This window comes from Rana temporaria, chromosome 7, assembly GCF_905171775.1.
Source record: "Rana temporaria chromosome 7, aRanTem1.1, whole genome shotgun sequence".
In the NCBI taxonomy this organism is placed as follows: domain Eukaryota; kingdom Metazoa; phylum Chordata; class Amphibia; order Anura; family Ranidae; genus Rana; species Rana temporaria.
The window spans coordinates 179,748,335-179,771,983 of record NC_053495.1 but is presented as its reverse complement, the minus strand read 5'-3'; the positions used below and the strand labels follow the sequence as shown (position 1 = coordinate 179,771,983).

The window sequence follows — 23,649 nt, the reverse complement described above, 5'->3', positions numbered from 1 at the left end:
AATAAAAAAGAAACCTCTGGGCCCTTTAGAAAAAAATTATATATATATATATAAATTAAAAAAAAAACATTTATAAAAAAAAAAGGGGGTGGTTGCCATCCAGGGCCCTGGGGACCTCTGGGCCCTTTAATAAAAACATACAAAATAAATATATATAAACAAAAATAAAAAAATAAACATTTATAACAAATAAAAAAAGGGGGTTTGAAAACATGGGGCCCTGGGGACCTCTGAGCCCTTTAATAAAAAAAAAATATATATATATATATATAAAGAAAAAAAAAACCCTTTAATAATAATAATAATAATAAATATATATATATGTATATATGTATGTATATATATATATATATATATATATATATATATATATATATATATATATATATATATATATAAATATGTTTTTTTATATAAAAAAAGGGGGGTTGTCATCCGGGCCCTGGGGATCTCCGGGACCCCGTACCCCTAAAAAAAATTGGCCCTTTAATAAAAAATAAAATAAAAATATATTAGAAAAAAAATATTTTTCTTTATAAAAAATAAAAAAAGGGGGGGGGGGGGTTTCCATCCGGGGCCCTGGGGACCTCCGGACCTCTAAAAAAAAAAAAAATTGTCCCTTTAATAAAATAAAATAAAAATATATAAAAAAATCTTTTTTTTTTTAAATAAAAAATAAATTAAAAAAAGGGGAGTTGCCATATGGGGCCCTATGGGCCTCTTACAGGTGTACTGCCTGTACCCCCCTGTAGAAATCAGAAGCATTAAATATTGGCCGGTTTGCTTGTTAATACTATAGATTACATTTATTCCATGATGGGGTATAGCTACCTTTTGCATTGGGCAGAGTTTACAGATAACTGATTACTGATAATTTTGCTCACCGTGAGCTCCATACACTGAGATCAAATCTTCATTCGTCAGGAAGTCTGGAGTCAGATGAATAAACCGTCCTTGTTCTCCGCAACCCCCATACTGCTGTGTGTAAGGACTATCCCCGATTTTCAAGAACGTGTTGGCAATTAAAACATGTGCCTGGTAAAAGAGAATGAAATGGATATCCCATATATTTGTGTTGTTTATAATTTCACAATTACTTTTTGATTCTCTTTAGATGCTTACCTAAGCTGTGCTATTGGATAAAACAAAAATAACTATTGGAGTCCCAGTACGGGTTTATGTATCTTATGCAGTTAGTGCTGTCAGTTATAGTACAGCATCATCATGCAGTGCAATTGACACATAACATTTACTGAAAAGTTACTTATATATGGTGGTTTTGTGCACATTTTCTTTTAAGATCATTATATATTTTTGTTTCAGCGAGAGACAACTATTTCTGAAACAAGCTAATTTTCCTGTAATGTCTCCTCCATTTTGGCAACATCTGTGCATGTAACCAGAATTATATGGGGCAACTATTGCTGCCATCTTGGATATATGGGCATAGGCCGTCCGTCTATATTCTTCAAGTGGCCATATCCCCCACTATGAGAAAAATGGGGGTTTAGATCCCTCTTACAGGACTTCTCAATGTTGTTTCCTCCTGTATGAGAATGCTACCTTTTATAAAATTTATAGGAGAGAGTTCCTTCCTATCTGATGAAGATTGAGAGTATGCCTCCAGAGCAGTGTGTATACCTCTAAAGAAGTGGACCTTCATGCTGGGTAACCAGCATGCACCTCTCGATCTCGCACAGTAGAATGGCGCTCGTATCGCAGTTCGTTTGTTTTGGTGTCATGACAACAGGTGGCGACGGAGGAACATCCCGCCCCATTGTTTAAAAAATGGCGCTGAGATCCGCCTTAATCGCGTTATTTCCTGTAAGGAAATAACGCGATTTTTAGGCACAGTAATGCCCAGAGACTCCTGGGAAATGAGTGTCATCATTTCCCAGGAGGCAATAGGGTCTTAGGATAGGAAGTTGAACCACCGAGGACTAGGAACTAGGCAGATTACGAAATCTGCCTAGTAACAGCCAGATACAACATTAACATTAAAGGCAAGCTGTTCATAGAAAGTTCATTTTTAGGGTGGAACTCCGCTTTAACCACTTAAGACCCAGACCTTTAGGCAGCTAAAGGACCCGGCCAGTTTTTGCGATTCGGCACTGCGTCGCTTTAACTGACAATTGCGCGGTCGGGCGACGTGGCTCCCAAACAAAATTGGCATCCTTTTTTTCCCACAAATAGAGCTTTCTTTTGGTGGTATTTGATCACCTCTGCGGTTTTTATTTTTTGCGCCATAAACAAAAATAGAGCGACAATTTAGAAAGAAATGCAATATTTTTTACTTTTTGCTATAATAAATATCCCCCAAAAATACATATAAAATTTTTTTTTTTTCGTGACTGCGACATTATGGCGGACACTTCGGACAATTTGACACATTTTTGGGACCACTGTCATTTTCACAGCATTGTTTACTGTGAAAATGACAATTGCAGTTTGGGAGTTAACCACAAGGGGGCGCTGAAGGGGTTATGTATGACCTCATCTGTGTTTCTAACTGTAGGGGGGTGTGGCTGTAGGTGTGATGTCATTGATTGTGATTCCCTATATAAGGGAACACACGATCGATGATGGCGCCACAGCGAAGAACGGGGAAGCTGTGTTTACACACAGCTCTCCCCGTTCTTCAGCTCCGGGGACCGATCGCGGGACTCAAGGGGCGATCGGGTCCGCGGGTCCCGCAGTCACGGAGCTTTGGACCAGGTCGCGGGAGAGCGCCCGCGACCCACGGCTGGGCACTAAGAGGACGTACCTGTACGTGCTTGTGCCCAGCCGTGCCATTCTGCCGACGTATATCTGCAGGAGGCGGTCCTTAAGTGGTTAAAGTTTATGTGCGTGTAAAGACAAGCGTCGCAATACTTTTGACAATATAGGCCCGGATTCTTAAAGTACTTACGCCGACGTATCTACTAATACGCCGCGTCAGTGCAGGGATGCACCGTCTCATCTATGCGCCTGATTCTGCTATTAAGATACGCCTGAATTTTGGCTTCATACGACCGATGTAAGTTTCCTGCGCCGTCGTATCTTGGGCGCATATTTACGCTGGCCGCAAGGGGCGCTTCCATTAATTTACGCGTCGAATATGCAAATGACCGAGATACGCCGATTCACGAACGTACTTGCGCCCGTCGCAGTAGTATACGCCATTTACGTAAGGCGTACGTCCGGCGTAAAGTTATTCCACCTATAGGAGGCGCATCCCATGCAAAGGTATGGACGACGGAACAGCCGTCGGATTTTACGTCGTTAACGTAAGTCGTACGTGAATGGGGCTGGGCGTAGGTTACGTTCACGTCGTAGGCATTGAGCCGTCGTATCTTAGGGAGTATATGCGACGTGATTCTGAGCATGCGCCGTTCGTTCGCCCACTACCTTCCTACTTTGAATTAGGCGGGCTTACGCTGGCCAATTTACGTTACGCTGGCGCAACGTAGGGAGCAAGTGCTTTGTGAATACTGCTCTTGCCTCTCAGAGTTACGTCGGCGTAGCGCATATGAGATGCGCTACGCCGGCACAAAGATGCGCCGATCTACGTGAATCTTGGCCATAGTGTATATATACTGTGTGTGTATATATATATATATATATATATTTTGTTCTAATGTCTTTTCTGCTAAAAATAAATATGTGCAATAATCCATTCTTTTTGTTATGAGCAGCCTTGATAAAGGTTGCCTGTGCCCCCCCCCCCCCCCAAACGTCACTTTATCATGAAACTAGTGTTTGCCCTGTTCCTCTTGTCAGGCCCTGTAAGTACATTGTAGTTGATTTGAAATGGCCCTTTTATGTATATACAGTAGAACGTATGGTTTGTTTTCGGCCTCATCCTTCTGTACAGTGTTGAATCTGCATCTTACCGTCTCATAATTTTCTCTAGTACGTTTGCCATAAGTGGCTTTTTGTGACCAGGTTAAAGGAATCAGGATTTTGATGCTTCTGATAAATAGTCTTTGCTTTGTTGCATGAAATAAATCTTGTGTAGCTTCTTTTATCATTAGCTACAAAACACAGAGAAAACAGTAACAAATTAGTACAGAGACAGTGACAAAAGCAAGTGCATTATACAATAACCCACAGAAACAAAATAGATTTCATGTTTCCACCAATGCTAGAAATTGTAGATGATTACTGATGTTGTTGGTTTAGTGTACATTGCTCTCCATGTTTGTAGTGCTACCCCCATAGGAGCCGCTAAATAGAATGGGTCCTCTGGTCTTTGCCTCGACCTCCTCAAGAACCTCAGCTCCTTTGACACATTGGGTTGAGTGTAGCGGGATGCAATGACTCACTAGAAACTAGTACTTGGCAATCAGCAGTACAACTTTGATAAATAAACAGGCATTAGACAAGCAGTAAAGTGACTTAAAGCGTATTTTCACTGAATCTCAACAAAATCCAAAAACACTATTTAAAAAATGTTTTAATATTCAAAGCAAACTCCCTCATCCATCAATGTCTCCATGTTTTATTTTGTTGAAAAACTCCCCCTAGCATTTCTGCCAGTTGACATCTTCAGTAAGGGCAAATGATTCATGTAGCATTTACTTCCTGAATTCTGTCTGCCCTTAGCTCAGGGATGTATGACGGAGAGTGTGCTTAGCTGAGAAAACCTTTCCTTCCCTTCCTGAAGACTCCCGGGACAAATAACATAATTTGCCAAGTAAAAAAAGCATCACGTACCTGAAGAAACTTAAAAAAATATAGTAAATACAGTGCCTTAAAAAAGTATTCACACCTCTTGAAATTTCCACATTTTGTCATGTTACAACCAAAAACGTAAATGTATTAATACAAATAAATATGTGAAAAGTGTGGGGGGCATTTGTATTCAGCCCCCCGGAGTCAATACTTTGTAGAACCTCCTTTCTCTGCAATTACAGCTGCAAGTCTTTTTGGGGATGTCTCTACCAGCTTTGCACATCTAGAGAGGGACATTTTTGCCCATTATTCTTTGCACAATATCTCAAGTTCTGTCAGATTGGATGGAAAGCGTCTGTGAACAGCAATTTTCAAGTCTTGCCACAGATTCTCAACTGGATTTAGGTTTGCCACTTTGTGTTGGTCTATCACATAAAATCCCAATAAAATACATGATAAAATGTAGAACATTTCAAGGGGTAGTAATTACTTTTTCAAGGCACTGTGTGTATAATTTCCTATTTACTAATGCTATCAGCATGAGGATTAAAAATAGCCAAAGTTGATTGGGTGAGTGAGGTTCCACTTTATTATATTGTCATTAAGCAAAGCTGATAACAAAGTAAGCATGAGATTGAATCAACAGTGATAGTAACACTATTGGCATACAGAATGCGGAGTGGTAAAAACTAAGTATAAAGCTACTTTCACACTAATGCCCTGTACACACGATCAGTGTGTCTGATGAAAACGGACCGATGGATTTTTTGCCGCAGCAATTTGCACTACTCTCAACAATCTTCCCTTGCTCCAGTTCTCCACTGTATTATACACACTGACCTTCTCCTGCCCCAAGTCCATGGTAGCAAACTTTATCCGGATACACATCCTGGGCAGCTCCTCCTGCCCTCCTCCACATTTGGCGCGTTCCCTAGGTGCCTAAAACTCCATTCTCCTTTCTCCAACCCGACGGAATCCCCCCTAGCAGCATGTGACCTCAGCTTATATGGGAGGCCTGCCCCCTGCCAATACCGAATGGGGATTGGTCAGAGCTCCTCACTTGAGCTGCCTGCCACTCCAACTTCAGGTCCAACCCCTATTCCAGAACAACTTTCCTGAAAGCAGGGGAGACTCCTCAGATTCAGAGCACAGGCGATCACACCCACTACTGCACTAAACACTCCCAGCCCCAGATCAAAACAAACAGGCCTAGCCTAGAGCACAGGCCTGCCTAAATTTGCCTGCACTGATAGCCTAAACCTAGAAAAGGTAGCACTTACCTAAAGGTAGAGGGTGCTGCAGGTGTTTTTCAGGCTCTAAAGGGCTAATAATAGCACCTGTAAAGCGCCTGAAAAACACCTCCCAGCCACCCCAGTGTGAAAGCTTGAGTGCTTTCACACTGGTAAGCTTGCAGGACAGGAAAAAAATAGTCCCGCAAGAAGCATCTTTGGGGCATTGTGGGAGTGGTGAATACACTGCTCCTAAAACACCCCTGCCATTGAAATCAATTGCCAGCGCTGCCGAAGCGCCTGCAAAATGGGTCGGCAGCGTCACTTTTAACCCTTTTTCGTCCGCGAGCGGAGGTTAAAAGCATCCCATTAGTGGCCGAAAAGCGCAGACCCCCCCGCCCCAGTGTGAAAGTGTTCTAAAAGTAACACTTGGTTTACAGATCAGCATAAATAGCAGCAACGCCACCGTAAGTGCAGCAATGGTAATGAAACTTAATTTACCAAATGCAAGACTATACTGCCAGAGTGCCTCAATGGGGGTTAGGCTTGGCCTAGACTCACTGGTATACATTGCCTGTGGAAAAGTAGTAGTAAATGGATAGATGGAAAGAGACAGGGGGGAATGTGTGGGGTAATTCAACAGAAGGGGCAGTCTCTTAAGTGGTTCTTCTGCCGGCTGTCTTTGGGGCTTTTTAAGAAGCTTTGGTACACTTATTGGTATTATTTACAACGAAAATAAATAAATAAGTGACTGGGCCACCTCTCTGGACCCCGCTCCTGTAGCAGCCCCATGGCGATTCGATCCTATAGCTGTCAGCACTGGCAGTCGGACTTGCTAACCATTACACCATAACACACTGCCCAAACATAGTTGTGAAATTGATAGTTAAAAGATCACTTACTCTGTCAGATTGCTGCTAATGTGTCTGTTTTTTCTATAGGGGATATACCCAATCAGTATAACTTGTCAGGGCCGGCCCTACCATGGGACCCGATAGGACCATTGGTCCCAGGCGGCAGGTTCTGAGAGGGGCACATTGACGCCCATAAATACAGTAGTTCCCCGCCCAATCAGACTCCACCCACCCACTCGGCTCTTCATCCCACTATGTGGATGGCCCAGCGCCGCTGCTATTGGAGGTTTCGGCAGAGCACTTGTTGCCATACCCGCACAGCTGGCTGCCCGCCCATCGTCTCTCCGGCTCCCCCCCCCCTTTGCTACTGACGAGAAAGTCAGCTGACAGGCCAACAGCGTAAAGGGGGAGGAGTTTTCGGCTGAGCACAGACCCCATGATGGAAGAGGGATTGCTAAAGGCGCGGCTGACACTGAGAAAAAGTAAGTGTCCACTAATCCCATCTCCACCACCTCTGCCTGTGTCTAACCTCCCCTACCGCCTCTGCCTGTGTCTAACCTCCCCTACCGCCTCTGCTAGTGTCTAACCTCCCTACCGCCTCTGCCTGTGTCAAATGCCCTATCCGAAAAAAATATTCTGTGAACCACATCTGAAAATATACTGTGACCCATCTGAAAATACACTGTGACCAACACGGATCATCATAAGAATATGACTTTTGACTGACAGCAACAAGTTATACTGATTGGATATATCCCCTATAGAAGCAATAGCAGCAGCAGCAATCTTAAAAGATCACTTACTGAATTTCCAACTGTCTTTGGGTAGTCTTGCATGGTTGTAGTGGTTAGGTGCAGAAGGTCATAAGGTTCGACTCACCATGGGGCTACTACAAGAGTAGCATTTATTTATTTTTGTTGTAAAAAAAAAATGAAGGTACCCTATTTTAGAATGTTTAAAAATACATCCCTCAGAAGAAGGGGGATCGCACATGCCGCGTTCCCGATGCACTCCTTAGTTTCCCGGACACGGCGCATCTCGGATCAGCAGGAGGGGCTCTGTGATAGGCCCTCCTGATCACATGACGACCGTGTCCAATCACAGCCATCATGTGATGTAAACGCAGAGCCGGTTGCTAGGCGATAGGCTCTCCTCTCCTCACACAGAAGTTGTCGGTGAGGAATCGCTGCAGCCCAGCTGGTGATCAGTTTTTTACAGCTTTTTTACTCACTGATCACCAGCCTAGTGTCACACACAATGTAAAATACACACAGTAAACACACATGTCCCCCAAAACACATGTCCCCAATGTCCTTATTTCTTCTGAGAAATCCTCACTTCCTGTTCTTCTGTCTGTAACTCCACACAGTAATGCAAGGCTTTCTCCCTGGTGTGGAGTGTCGTGCTCGCCCCCTCCCTTGGACTACAGGAGAGTCAGGACCGCCCACTAACACACAGCTCCTTTCTCTGCAACGTAGAGAGCGTAGTGACTCTCCAGTAGTCCAAGGGAAGGGTGGGCGAGCACGACACTCCACACCAGGGAGAAAGCCTCATATTACTGTGTGGAGTTACAGACAGAGAACAGGAAGTGAGGGATTTCCTCAGAAGCAATAAGGACATTTAAAAGCAAAATGGAAGGATGAGGTAAGTGAAGGAGGACTGCACTAAGGTAAAGGAAGCTATTTAGGAAAAAAAAATTGTACCATTACAACCCCTTAAGCTTTGGTGTGTGTGGGTTGGTGGTCTTGCAAGAAAAGGCAAAGTGACAGATTGTCTTTAAGATACAGTTAGTAATCTGAGCCTGTGCCATGCCCTTACCTGTATTTTTTCTATAATGATATCATTTTCAGGCACTGCAGGGTGGATTGCAATCACAATGTCATCATATCCTCCATCGGTAAGTTTCACCGTAGAAAAAGAGCAAACCACAGGGCAGAAATGGAATCCCAGTAACATCAACACAGGCCAGGCCGCCATCCTGTGACACCTTCACCCAGCTCCTCTCCTCATTTATGTGTGTGCTCTGATATGCTATGAAAACTTGTCATAGAACTTTATAGGATTTTAGTGCTCCATGTTTCAAGCTATTGGTGGACAGCGCAGTCCCAGGCAGTTGTATACATTTATAATACAGAAAATTACAGCTGAGCGAAACTGTCAACAGAGCAATTAAACAATTAACATAGAACCAGCTATTGACAGTGCAAAACTGTAGTTTGACGCAAGCAACCAATGTAATGTTTTTAATTACAAGGACCTACCCCATTCTCAAGTTCACACCATTTGATACCCTTTCTATGGAAAAATGCACATTTCTAATAGACAAATTTAAAAGTATTAAGCCCTGCGTGTAATCAGTTTACCCATACCTCCCAACTGTCCCTGATTTTGAGGGACTGTCCCTGATTTGGAGCAATGTCCCTCTGTCCCTCATTCTCCTCATTTGTCCCTCATTTTGGTCTGATCTATACAGATGAATATAAAATGCACTTTTTATCTATCAAAAAGTGTTCCCCAGTGCTAAACCTTTCATCTGATTTCTAAATTGCTGCATTTGTAAATTCCTAAAGCCAATATAAAGAAATAGTAGTGGTAAAAAAAGCATTTGTGGGTTTAACCAATCTTATTTTTTTGTACAATTCTCCTTTAAGGGGGCGTGGCAAGGGGTGTGTCCTATGCCTACATACTTTTGCTGATAGGTGTCCCTCATTCCTATTTCAGAAAGTTGGGAGGTATGGTTTACCTTCTTAGTGTGCCATAGCTGAGAAGGTAAAATGCTAATAAAGTATAGAACCCTTGTTAAGGTTAGAACCCCTGTCAGGCCCCTACACACGACCGAGTTTCTCGGCAGAATTCAGCCAGAAACTCGATCGGAGCCGTATTCTACCGAGAAACTCGGTCTTGTGTACACTTTTCAGCGAGGAAGCCGACGAGGAACTTGGGGGCAGAGGTCAGAGCCGAGGAGCAGGGGTGGGAGTGAGATGTGGACAGCCTGTGAAAGAGAGCTGAACCCTGCACTCTGTGCATAGCACCCCCCTAGACCCTGCACTCCCTATGTAGTGCACTGCTCAACCCTGCACTCTGTACTGTGCCCACCCTGAACCCTGCACTCTGTACTGTGCCCACCCCTGACCCCTGCACTCTGTACGCTGCATACTCCTCCTGAGTACTACTATGTGTCTGAGTAAATACATATTCCTACAGATACAACCGCTGATGCAGCCCACAATGAAATTGGTCTATTGGAATATGAATAAAGAAATTACCGGTATACCTATAATTTATTTTACCTTAATTTTGACATGTTGCCTTTTTCAACACCTTTCTAAAAATAGGAGTCTTCTGCCAATCTTAAAGGTCCTTTGGCTTCAATACTCATTCAGTCATTGATGTGGGACAAGCAGGCATGTCAAGAGTTCTAACTTTACTGGCTAGTAGGTTTGGTGATAGTCACTCAAGTAGTGAAACAAGTAAATCCCTAAGAGAAGCATGACAGTGAGGAGACATCAAGCTAATTGGGAATGGCAGTATAGATATTATTATCATGGAATGGGTCTGATAACAGTTGTCTTTAAAGGAAGTGTCTGCCTTAGGCATCCATCTTAAGTTCTAAAATTGGGAGGTATGAGTACAGCTGATGGTACCCTAATGGTACACACGACCGTTTTTCGGGTTCTAAAAAATGACGTTTATTTTTAATGTCATTAAAAACGATCGTGTGTGGGCTCCAGAGCATTTTTTAACGATCTAAAAAATGGGCATTAAAAATTTCGAACATGCTCTATTATTTCACGACATTTTTAACGTTGTCGTTTTAAGGTGTAAAAAATTGTTGTGTGTGGTCTTTGACGACGTGAAAAACCGCGAATGCTCAGAAGCAAGTTATGAGGACCTGTCATCCCCTGCTAAGCAAAAGCGGAGTCTCCTGGAAAGGCCCGCCCATGTGAAAGGACCCTTAAGCTAAAGTTCACTCTTCTTTTTATTTTTTTTGCATTTTATGATGCTTTTTTATGTTGTTTTTAAAAGAGAAGTAAGTGTTTGTTTTTTTCCCCCTTTTATACTTACCTAGGAGGATGCAGCATGGGATCTATGCTGCATATGTCTCCCGGCGTTTCTGCACTGAGATCGAGCCATCAAACACCGCCGATGAAAAGAAGGACGTCAATTCACTAACGTTTACCAAATGCCATAAGGGTATCATGTTACTCATTTGCATAAATTATTGCATGCAGTAAATTAGGTCCAGTTTACAAAAATGCATTAGTATTATGCAGTATTTACCAGGAAAAATAAATGTACCGGAAAAAAAATAAACGTGCCGCAAAGTACCGCATAAAAAGCTCTAAAGTCCCAATTCACAAACGGACTAGGGAGTGAAAAAGCATGCGATAATTACCCCCAAGGTTTTGCTCGCGTTTTTTTGACAAATAGCTGGTTGCTAAGCAGTGGGTCGGGAAGAGGGCCGCTGCATCCTTAACAACCAATGACTCATCAGCTGTCAGTAGGCTTCCCCGCTCACAACTGGTTGTAATTTTTTTTTAAAAAGCTGAAAATTAAAAGGTTTGAAAAAAAAAAAAAAACAGCTTGGCCCCCCCCCCCCCCCACAATCCTTACCAGACACTTATCAGGGCATGCATCCCGGCAGGTCAGGAAAACGGGGGACCCTCAACATGGGGAGGTGTGCTTTGGGGCAGTGGGGGCTCTACCCCAATGATGAAATAATAAAATTGCCTCCATAAAGCAGTTCACATGCAAACAGTATATGCTTTTAACAGTAGTATTGCCTTAAATTTTCATAATACAATATTTTTCACGTTCGTGATCCTTTAATGTGGAAGTAAAGTCGACTATGCAACTTTATATTATCGGCCAGTGGATAGTACAATTCAAATGCTCCATACCCTTTTCCTTACTGAGATATCACTGTATGTTGTTGTGATGTGATTTGCATATGCACCTTTCCACTCTCATTCCCGACATCCTGGACGCGCTGGCTCTTGCAGAACACCTTGCTGGGATTACCTTCAATCCCCAGCTAGGTATTTGCTGGAAGATAAATGTTCTTTAGAAACTTACCACCATGTTGCAGATGCCTATTTATGAAGAAAAGATGGTTTGCTAAGCAGGTATATAAAAGTAAAAGCTGCTTAAATGCAATCCAAAACTGATTGGCTGATTTACTAATAGGCTCTTCACATAACTGGGATGTTGTACTTTCCAAGGGAGCTATCTTCAGAGCTTATTGAATGCGGTGAAGCTCTGCTGACTTTCATTATCCAATCATATGTTAGCAAAAATGCTATATATACATTTTCCTGGCATTTGGGTATTCGTTGCAAAGTGGAACTTGACCACATTTGCTAAGTTATGGGTAAAACTCCACATTTCACTGAACAGCCTATTTTAGTGTGACCAGACGTCCCCGGTTTCTGGGGACAGTCGCCAGACTAAAGACACTGTCCCCAGAGCCAGTCTGTCCCCGGTTCTGTCCCCCAGATTCAGGGGTGGCGCCTATACCCATTGGTGGGCAAGACAGGGCATACCACAATGACAGTGAGAGTGAGTGGAGCTGTCAAATCGAAGCGTTGCTTTCGGCAATGGGCAGGCCAATATGCAAAGCTCCGACCCCTTTGTCAGACAACCCGTACATAGACAAACAGCCGGCGTGCATACATTGCTGGCTGGGGAAGGGGCAGGACCAATTGTAACTACTGTATGTGTACTCATGTGGGTACAAATACAGTAGTTACAATTGGTCCTGCCCCTTGCCACCTTCTTCCCCGGCCAGCAATGTATACATGCTGGCTGTTGGTGTGTCTTGGACGTCCATAATAGAGATCAGCATCTCCGTCCAGCATCCTTCCCTGGGGAGCTTCTGAGCTCCCTCTACAGAGCAGCACATATAGAGAGACCAGCTGTACCCACCTATCCCTAACATTGCTGTCTCACTGCACTTGGGGCATAAGAAAATCTTCAGAGGAGGGGGAGCAGAGCAGTCAGCAGATCCAGGATGGTGGAGCGGCACTGCCTCAGAGTCACCAAGCAGAGACACTATAAAACTCCATCTCAACTATCTGCTGCTGCACTGGTCTCTTCTCACCCTGCAGAGTCTTCATGATATTTTTACCTTAAAGGGGAGTTCCAGGCTTTTTTAATGTTTATTAAAAGTCAGCAGCTACAAAAACTGTAGCTGCTGGCTTTTAATAAACAGACACTTACCTGCTCCACGGTCCAGCGACGCGCCGGCCGGAGCTCCGCTCCTCTCTGGCCAGGCGTCTTCATTGTTAGTGTGGGCACCGGCCGTAAACAGCTTTTGGCTTCACAGCCGGGCACTCGCTGCGCACTGTGATTGGTCAGGCGATCGCCTGGGACACGTGACAGGTCCCTGTAGGCGATATGATGCATCGCCTAGACGGTCCCTGGGCGGAAGGAGGAAGTGGGACAGGAAGTCCCACTCCTCCTGAAGCCCGCATTCCTCCCAAAAAAAATGTCATGCCAAATGTGGCATGTAAGGGGGCAAGGAGTGGATTAAGCGGAAGTTCCACTTTTGGGTGGAACTTCGCTATAATGCAACTAATGCATTAACCACTTACGGACTGGCCGCCGTCATTATACGGCGGCACTTTGAAGTGGAATATCGTTGTTATGGCAGCAGCTAGCTGCCATAACCCCTGTATCCACTTCTTCAGCGGGGGGTCTCAGTGGCGGCTTCACCGCAAGATCACTTTTATTGGTGTGCCGGGAGAGGCCCCCCCCTGCCGCTCTCCAGTGCCCTCCTCCTCTTACCAGAGCCGGAGTGCTTGTCCTGTGTCATTTGGCCCACCTAAAAAACCTAGCTGATCCTGCCAGATTCTCCCCACCCCTCTGTAAACTGACCATGGTGTATCATAGCTGCTGAGACCAGACACCGTTGTCAGTTTACATGCCTCTGTCATCAGCAGGCTGCTATCTGCTCTCCTCTCTGCTCCTAGTGTCTCCCTCCCCCTCCCCTCTCTGTCTGGTGTGTGAGCCGCCCCACCGCCCTTCTGCTACTCACATAACCACCTAACCTGTATTCACCTCATATTGCAGTGTCCCCCTCTGTGAATGATTTATAATATAAATGCCTGTAAATACCTCATTAAAGTGGCGTTTCCACCCTAAAAAAAAATTTGGCCAAAAATCCTAAAATAAAATAGAAACAAAAAATAGATATATATTTTTTTATACTTACCAAAAATAGCGGTTGCTATGCGGAAGTCTGTAATCTGCCTCTTCATCGTCCGCGGTGGGTCTTCTTCCTCCGTCCTCCTGCAGTGTCTTCCTGTGAATAGGGCGCGCTGCCTTCTGGAAACTGTGTGTATCCCAGAGAGCAGCCGGCCCATTCACAAAGAGCTGCGTGGCTCGCACATGCGCAGCAGGAAAACGGGCAGCGAAGCCACAGGGAGCTCCTTACTGAGGATGGCGGCTCCGGGAGCTGCTAGCATCGAGGGATCGGACTCGGGGCAGCTGACATCGCGGGCAAGCAGGACAGGTAAGTGTCGTTATTAAAAGTCAGCAGCTACAGTGTTTGTAGCTGCTGACTTCAGTGGTAGCTGGGGAGAAACAGAGTAGTACAAAAAACTAAAACTAAAAATCAAAGTATGCTTATTAACAATGATGGTTGGGGTATTTACTAAAAACTTTTGAAATTAGGTTATATTTCTGGTGGCAGTTTGCAGAATCTACTTCCAATTTAAGGGACAGCCCTGTTACCATTGTGTCCTCTGATACTTTCAAAAAGAATAATGAATAAAGAAAAGGGAAATTTAAAATAAATGAATTCCTTTTTGTTCTTGTGGTGTTGAACAGCTGCGTAGAAAGGCTTCTCTTTTGCATCAAGCACAAACTGTAACAACGAACCATGATCCCTCTGGGAACAACAATGATCTCTCTAATGTATAGTCTCATGGGCCCATCCGTTGAGAGCTATTAACCTGCAGATAGTTTGTAAACACCAATCACACCTAGGACCACTGCGATCCAAACAATGAGCTGAGCTTCTACAAGGAGCGTTCAAGTCAAACCGGGACTTTTAATTTTACATGTATAAAAATGGGGTGCTAGCGTGGTGGTACTACATGCAGTAATAAGTGGCAAGTGTGTCCTATTACTGATAGACGAAAAAAGAAGAGGTAGTCGCCATCTCAATGAAATCAGTGTACTGGCCGCATCCCTGAGGTCCCGTACACACGACCGAGTTTCTCGGAAGAATTCAGCCAGAAACTCGATGGGAGACGTATTCTGCCGAGAAACCCGGTCGTGTGTACACCTTTGGCCGAGGAAACCGACGAGGATCTTGTAGGGCCAATAGAGAACATGTTCTCTATTTCCTCGTTAGTCAATGAGGAAACTTGGCTCGCCGAGATCCTCGGCAGCTTCACAAGGAACTCGACGAGCAAAATGATGTGTTTTGCCCGTCGAGTTTCTCGGACGTGTGTACGGGGCCTCAGATAATGGACAAGAAAATTGTCCCCCCTGATGTGGGATTTTATAAGCCAGACACTGATGTGTATAAAAAGGTTTTTAATAGTACACAATAAACATGATTATAAATGTATATGTAGCACTACCCCCGCAGGAGCTGCTGGTTTAGATTTGGGCCTGCACGTTACCTCAACATATGTCGTCTAGGGGAAGAAACTCCAATGTCCACACAAGATGTAAAACCTCTAACTGTCAGGTTGTATTCTTTTGCTCAAAACTTGTGAAGAAGGATGAAGGGGGGGGGGGGGGGGGAAGGTTCAGGTACACGGTACAGATCACTGGGGAAAAACCCCAATACTTCAAAGTCATTCACCACTCCCCTTGAGTGGGTATTGATCACCCAGATAGACCCCTCTTACCTGGCCTAGCAGCCGGAGTGATGCACAAACTAGTTCGATAACAGTCTCTGCCACAGACTGATTGGGAACAAATTAAACGGAATCCTCTGCCACAGGATATAATACCGGAACTCCCAGCCGTACAGTTAAAGAGCCTTTAAGTTGACCCGGCGAACTGTAGGACAACTTGAGTCGTGGATCCTTCCTTAACCACTTGCCGACCTGCCGCCGTCGTTTTATGGCGGCAGGTTGGCTCCCCTGTGCGAGAGCACGTAATATAACGTCGGCTCTTGCGCAGGCCACTAGGGGCGCTGACCCGGCGAACTGTAGGACAACTTGAGTCGTGGATCCTTCCATAACCACTTGCCGACCTGCCGCCGTTGTTTCACGGCGGCAGGTTGGCTCCCCTGCGCGAGAGCACGTAATATAACGTTGGCTCTTGCGCAGGCCACTAGGGCCCCCCGCTCGCCTCCGACTCCCGTGCGTGTGCCTGGTGGGCACGATCGCCGCCGGGCACACACGATCGCTCGTTACAGAGCGGGGATCGGAAGCTGTGTGTGTAAACACACAGCTCCCGGTCCTGTCAGGGTGGGAAATGCTGATCTTCTGTTCATACAATGTATGAACAGAAGATCGGTCATTCCCCTAGTGAGGCCACCCCCCTACAGTTAGAACACATCCAGGGAACATACTCAACCCCTTCCCCGCCCCTAGTGTTAACCCCTTCCCTGCCAGTGGCATTTTTATAGTAATCCAATGCATTTTTATAGCACTGATCGCTATAAAAATGCCAATGGTCCCAAAAATGTGTCAAAAGTGTCCGCCATAATGTCTTAGTACCGGAAAAAAATCGCTGATCGCCGCCATTACTAGTAAAAAAAATATATTAATAAAATGCCATAAAAATACCCCCTATTTTGTAAACGCTATAACTTTTGCGCAAACCAATCAATAAACGCTTATTGCGATTTTTTCTACGAAAAATATGTAGAAGAATACGTATCGGCCTAAACTGAGGAAAAAAATGTTTTTATATATATTTTTTGGGGATATTTATTATAGCAAAAAGTAAAAAATATTCATTTTTTTCAAAATTGTCGCTCTATTTTTGTTTATAGCGCAAAAACTAAAAACCGCAGAGGTCATCAAATACCACCAAAAGAAATCTCTATTTGTGGGAAAAAAAGGACGCCAATTTTGTTTGGGAGCCACGTTGCACGACCGCGCAATTGTCAGTTAAAGCGACGTAGTGCCGAATCGCAAAAAGTGCTCTGGTCTTTGGGCAAAGCAATATGGTCCGGGGGTTAAGTGGTTAATAAGGTCACCAGGCCTATCCCAAGACATAAGCCTTTCCGCTTGGTCTCCTCCAGGGCAGGTCCTCCCCTGGTTTCCTTTATTAAGTATAGCTTCCTTCGCTTAGATGGACAGCTTGAGATCCCTCTTGATTCGTAGGCCCCAGTCAGCATAACTGGGCCTAGTGATAGAGATGCAGCCTCGGGCCAACGTGGTCCCGGGGCTGGAAATCACGCAACACATACCTCGTGCCAGGAGGGCCACGAGGTGAAGGACCCCAAAATATGGTGTCTGCCCCTTAAGTATCCCTTCCCGCCATGCACAGCGGGGCACCACTCCCACTGGGCTATTCCCGAGGAAAGATACTCAATAATCTATGGCTTTCCCCGTGTTCCAACACTGGCCTGTGGGGGTATCGCCACCTACAGGCAACAGTGGAAAAATGCTATCAGGCACAGCCACTGCCAGGACAGAGGCTAATTTAGTATAAATCATCACAGTCTGAGCCATATTATCGGCTCAGACACCCACTAAATTTAACATAGCGCCCAGTCATTTGGGAGCAGGGCGCTACATATATAAAAAACATGCAACAAAAACAAGGGCCCGGATTCAGATATATTTGCGTATCTTTCGGCGGGCGTATCGTATCTCAGATACACTACGCCGCCGTAACTTACAGCGGCAGGTCCCATATTCAGAAAGAACTTGCGCTGTAAGTTACGGCGGCGTAGCGTATATGGGCGGGCGTAAGCCCGCCTAATTCAAATGTGGATGATGTGGGTGTGTTTTATTTAAATTACTTGTGATTGACGTTTCTTACGAACGGCGCATGCGCCGTCCGTGAACGTTTCCAAGTGTGCATGCTCCAAATTACGCCGCAAACTGTCAATGCTTTCGACGTGAACGTAACTTACGTACAGCCCTTTTCGCAAACAACTTACGCAAACGACGTAAAATACGACGCTGTTCGTACGTTTCCGACGTCCATTCCTAACATGACTTACCCCTGCTTTATGAGGGGTAACTTTACGCCGGAAAAAGCCTTACGTAAACAACGTAAAAAAATGCGCCGGGCGGACGTACATTTCTGAATCGGCGTATCTACCTAATTTGCATATTCAACACGTAAATATACGGAAGCGCCACCTACCGGCCAGCGTAAATATGCAACTAAGATCCGACTGGCGTAAGTCTCTTACGCCAGTCGGATCTTAGCAAAATTCCGGCGTATCTTGTTTTCTGAATACAGAAAAAAGATACGCCGGAGCATCCTAGAAGTTACGCGGCGTATCAATAGATACGCCAGCGTAACTTCTTTCTGAATCTGGGCCAAGGTGTGCATGTGTGTGACAAATAAACAGTATACACAGTACAAAAGTGCACATATACAACAGTGACACCAAGACTCTCCTGTAATGGTTGTTCCCTAGTACCCAACACATTTCTGGTGTTTAACCACTTGCCGTCGCCGCACCGTCGAAATACGTCCACAAGGTGGCTCTCCTAGGCGAGAGCACGTAATATGACGTCCTGCCTATTAGCCGCCACTAGGGGCGCACGCGCGCCGCCGGAGGCGCGCGCCCCCCGCTCGCCCCCGACTCCCGTGCGTGTGCCCGGCGGGCGCGATCGCCGCCGGGCACACGCAATCGCTCGGTACAGAGCGGGGAACGGGAGCTGTGTGTGTAAACACACAGCTCTCGTTCCTGTCAGCAGGGGAAATGCTGATTTTCTGTTCATACAATGTATGAACAGAAGATCAGTGTTTCCCCTAGTGAGGCCACCCCCCCCCACAGTAAGAACACACCCAGGCATACTTAACCCCTTCCCCGCCCCCTAGTGTTAACCCCTTCACTGCCAGTGGCATTTTTTATAGTAATCTAATGCATTTTTATAGCACTGATCGCTATAAAAATTCCAATGGTCCCAAAAATGTCCGAAGTGTCCGCCATAATGTCGCAATACCGAAAAAAAAATCGCTGATCGCCGCCATTACTAGTAAAAAAAAATATTAATAAAAATGCCATAAAAATACCCCTATTTTGTAAACGCTATAACTTTTGCGCAAACCAATCAATAAACGCTTATTGCGATTTTTTTTTACGAAAAATATGTAGAAGAATACGTATCGGCCTAAACTGAGGAAAAAAAAATGTTTTTTTATATATTTTTTGGGGGATATTTATTACAGCAAAAAGTAAAAAATATTCATTTTTTTTAAAATTGTCGTTCTATTTTTGTTTATAGCGCAAAAAATAAAAAACGCAGAGGTGATCAAATACCACCAAAAGAAAGCTCTATTTGTGGGAAAAAAAGGACGCCAATTTTGTTTGGGAGCCACGTCGCACGACCGCGCAATTGTCTGTTAAGCGACGCAGTCCCGAATCGCAAAAAGTACTCTGGTCTTTGGGCAGCAATATGGTCCGGGGGGTAAGTGGTTAACCGTCATCAGGGGTCACAGATAGGGAGCAATGTAGTCACAGTTCTTTTTAACTCAAATAGAGTGGTCTCCTATGAAAAATTTCATAAATGCAGAGATAAATCTGAGTGTCAATCCGACACTAGCTGGGTAGGATCAGACTCAAGCTCTGTGTCCAGACCTCAATGGTGCAGTATGGAACAATATAGGCTCAGCAGGTGAAAATACAGCACTGTCGGGACCTTAAATAAGGTAATCCCAACTAGTGGATGGCTCAAAGAAGAATCCTTTTACAACTGCTGCAGTAATATTAAGCCCCCTGTGTCTCCATATACACACTTGTCCATATGAATTGCGTTATCCCTCCTATGTGCTGCCTATTACTGATAGGCAGCGCACATGTCACGGGCCAGAGACTGTTAATCAAGTTGGCGGACAACAGTGTTAATGCATTCATGGAGCACCGTGTGAGGATGGTGATACGTTCAGCCGCAGTTAGGCCTCGTACACACGACCGAGAATCTCGTCGTAAAATTGAGACTCCCGACATGTTCTCTTTTTTTCTTGTCAAGATCCACAACAGTTTTCTTGACGAAAAACATACACGCGACCGTTTTTCTCTGCAAAAATGCTCTGCCAGCATTTTTCTTGATGGATTTTGCCGAGGAAAACAGTCGCCTGTTCGAGGCCTAAGACATTTGAATGCTGTCATTTTTGTAAAGATGGCCGTACGCCCCTCAGTGATGATCCTGGCCATGATGGTTTCCAGCCCACAGCAGGCATTCCTGTGAACATTCAGCACGTGGAACGCCTGATTCTGGATAGTTGACGCATAACCTGTCATGAAATTGCACAAGAGATACGAAAGATTTTTTTTTTAAATAACAAACATATACCTCCACTGTGCAGCTCGTTTGGCACAGAGTGGCCTTCGAACACCAACTTCTGGGTTCCCTCGGCGGCTCTCATGGCTCCTCCCCGCATCAGATAACCCCCTAGGAGAAGCGCTCTTCCGGGGGGTTACCTTGTGGGCACGCTCCTGTGTCATTCATTCGACATCCATAGATGCCGAATGTATGACTCGGTTCCACCCTGTGGCGCCCGCGTCATTGGATTTGATTGACAACAGCGCGAGCCAATGGCTATTAGACATGTGCACAGAAAAAAAAAAGTTTTTTTTTGTTCTGTTTCGTATCGTTCCGTAGGTTCGTTTCCGTTCGTTTTTCGTAAGACGCCCGTTTTCCTGTTCGTTCCCGTTCGTTTTTTGTACGACGATATTTTTTCGTATTCCGATCGTTTCGTATTTTCGTTACCGTTTTATTTTCGTACATGCGGGAGGGTTCGTTATTCTGTTTAATTCTTGTTCGTTACTTGTTAGACAATAATTTTCATGAATTTTCGTCAATGATTTGCATTCTGTGTTTTGGATTCCTTTTTCTGTTTGTGTTTTCGGTCGTGTGTTCGTGTGACATCTATGACAATTTGTTATGGATGTCATGTGGGCATGCGACTAAAAATACGAACAGAAAAAGGATTTTCGTCATTTTGTACTTTCGTAAATATATCGCGGGATTTGCGGCACTTTCAACACGCGGCTCATCCATATTAACTATTGTTAAGCCCCATACACTTGGTCAGACATTTTTAACAACAAACATAAAAACGATCGTTTTCCGTTCGTTCTCAGAAAATGTGTTTGTTTTTAAACTCCATCAGAAAACCATTTTTGGGTTCAAAAGTCTGGCCAACTGATCTCCCTTCAGATGAAAATCCACAGAAAAGTTTATTTGGCTTTACTGTACTACCAGCACAAAAGAGAAACTGCTTCACTAACTACACTCACTGCCCATTCAAAAAAAAACGAAAATTACATCTGTGGCAAGGGATTTGCATTCTGTGTTTTCGGTCCTTTTTCTTTTGGTGTTTTCGGTCGTGTGTTCGTGTGACATCTGTGGCAAAAGATTTGCATTCTGTTGAATCCAAAATACGAACAGAAAAAAGGAATTCAAAATACAGGTGCGGGTCTTTTGTTGTGGATGTCGTGTGAGCATGCGACTGAGGGTGCGAACAGAGAAGGGATTCAAACAAGATACAGAATGCAAATCTTTTGTTGTGGATGTCGTGTGAACATACGGCTGAGGATACGAACAGAGAGGGGATTCAAACAGGATACAGAATGCAAATCTTTTGTTGTGGATGTCGTGTGAACATACGGCTGAGGATACGAACAGAGAGGGGATTCAAACAGGATACAGAATGCAAATCTTTTGTTGTGGATGTCGTGTGAACATACGGCTGAGGATACGAGCAGAGAGGGGATTCAAACAGGATACAGAATGCAAATCTTTTGTTGTGGATGTCGTGTGAACATACGGCTGAGGATACAAACAGAGAGGGGATTCGAACAAAATACAGAATGCAAATCTTTTGTTGTGGATGTCATGTGGACATGTGGCTGAGGATACGAGCAGAAAGGGGATTCAAACAGGATACAGAATGCAAGTCTTTTGTTATAGATGTCATTTTCGTTCTTTTGCCGTTTTCGTTTTGTCGTATTTTCGTCGGGTTCGTTCGTATTTGCGGTTGCTCGTTATGCGGCCCATTCGTAATCCCGTCGTTTTCGTATTTTGGTGCTTTAATTTTTTCCTATGTACACATTATTCTGCTGGTACGAAAATGAACATTTTCGTACGAAAATAACATTCGTACGAACGGGAATGCACATATCTAATGGCTATCAATCTATCCAATCAAGAGCCAGGACCCTGTGGAGAGAGAATCTTTCTGTGGTGCACTGATGACGAAGTGATGCAGGCTGTCCTAGGATGGTTCATCCGTACTGACAAATCTTTCTATGCCCAAACTTTTCGGCTTCTCGGTGGCCAGGTCTTGGCGCAGCTTATTTGCGTGCATTAGCCGATAGAGCTGTGCCGAGAGCACTCTCCCGGCACAGTGACTGGAGGTTCACAAAAAGCTCCCGATCGCTTCTTACGGTTGGAAGTTTTCCGGTCATGTGACAGCCAATCACTGCGGTCACTTGTCACAAGTCTCGGCACCGCCTCCGGGAATGCCAAACTTCTTAAAGGGCCAGTGGGAGCCGACGCAAAGGGGTTCAACGCTTGGATGAGTGTATAAAATGAAGCAGGTGAGTATGACGAAAAATAAATGCAGTTTGCACTCCTTGAAATTTGTTCTTTTATTGTATAAACTTAAAAGTACCGGTTTGACTTGAAGTCCCCTCATATATATACATTTTGGGGTAGATTCAGCTAGATTAGCGGATCTTTAGATCCGCGTAATCTATCTGATTAACGATCCGCCGGCGCAAGTTTTTGAGGCTAGTGCTGTATTCAGAAAGCACTTACCTCAAAACTTGCGGCGGCGTATCGTAAATCCCCCGCGGGATTCAAATTCCGCGGCTAGGGGCAGTGTACTATTTAAATCAGGCGTGTCCCCGCGCCGATTGAACTGCGCATGCGCCGCCGGCTAAATTTCCCAGCGTGCATTGCTCCAAATGACGTCGCTAGGACGTCATTGGTTTCGGCGTGAGCGTAACTTGTGTCCAGCCGTATTCTGAATCGACTTACGCAAACGACGTAAAAATTTAAAACTCGGCGCGGGAACGACGGCCATACTTAACATAGGATACCCCTCACATAGCAGGGGTAACTATACGCCGAAAAAAGCCGAACGCAAGCGACGTAAAAAAAAAAGCGACGGGCGGGCATTCGTTTATGAATCGGCGGAACTCCTCATTTGCATATTCGTCGCGTACAAAAAAACGAAACGCCACCTAGTGGCCAGCGGGAGATTGCAGCCTAAGATCCGACGGTGTAAATAACTTAGGCCCCGTACACACGAGAGGATCGATCCGCTGGAATTGATCCGCGGACCGGTTTCAGCGGATAGATCCCCTGGTGTGTACGATCCAGCGGATCTGTTTCCGCGGATTTTTGTCCCCGGGGATGGATTTCCAGCGGATCAAAGTTTCTTGACATGCTAAGAAATCGATCCGCTGGAATCCAGTCCAACGGATTGATCCGCTGGCCTGTACAGACTCACCGGATCAATCCGTCCGAATCCATCCCCCGCATGCGTCGTAATGATTCGACGCATGCGTGGAAGTCCTTATATCACAGCGTCGCGCGCGTTGCGACACGTCACCGCGGACGGAATTCCGCGGGGATTTTGATCTCATGGTTAGTACAACCATGAGATCAAAATCCGCCAGAGGATTTATCCGCGGAAACGGTCCCCCGGACCGTTTCCGCGGATAAATTATCTCGTGTGTATTAGGCCTTAGGCTGCTTTCACATTGCAGCGTGGAGCCGCGGTGACGGTATAGCCGCGCTATTTGT

At 44.9% G+C, this 23,649-nt stretch overlaps 1 pseudogene; it reads right to left on the bottom strand.

Annotated features, from left to right (window-relative positions):
* LOC120946238 overlaps positions 1–8,878 on the bottom strand; it is a 52,742-nt pseudogene extending 43,864 nt beyond the window's left edge.
* Between the last annotated feature and the right edge of the window lie 14,771 nt (positions 8,879–23,649).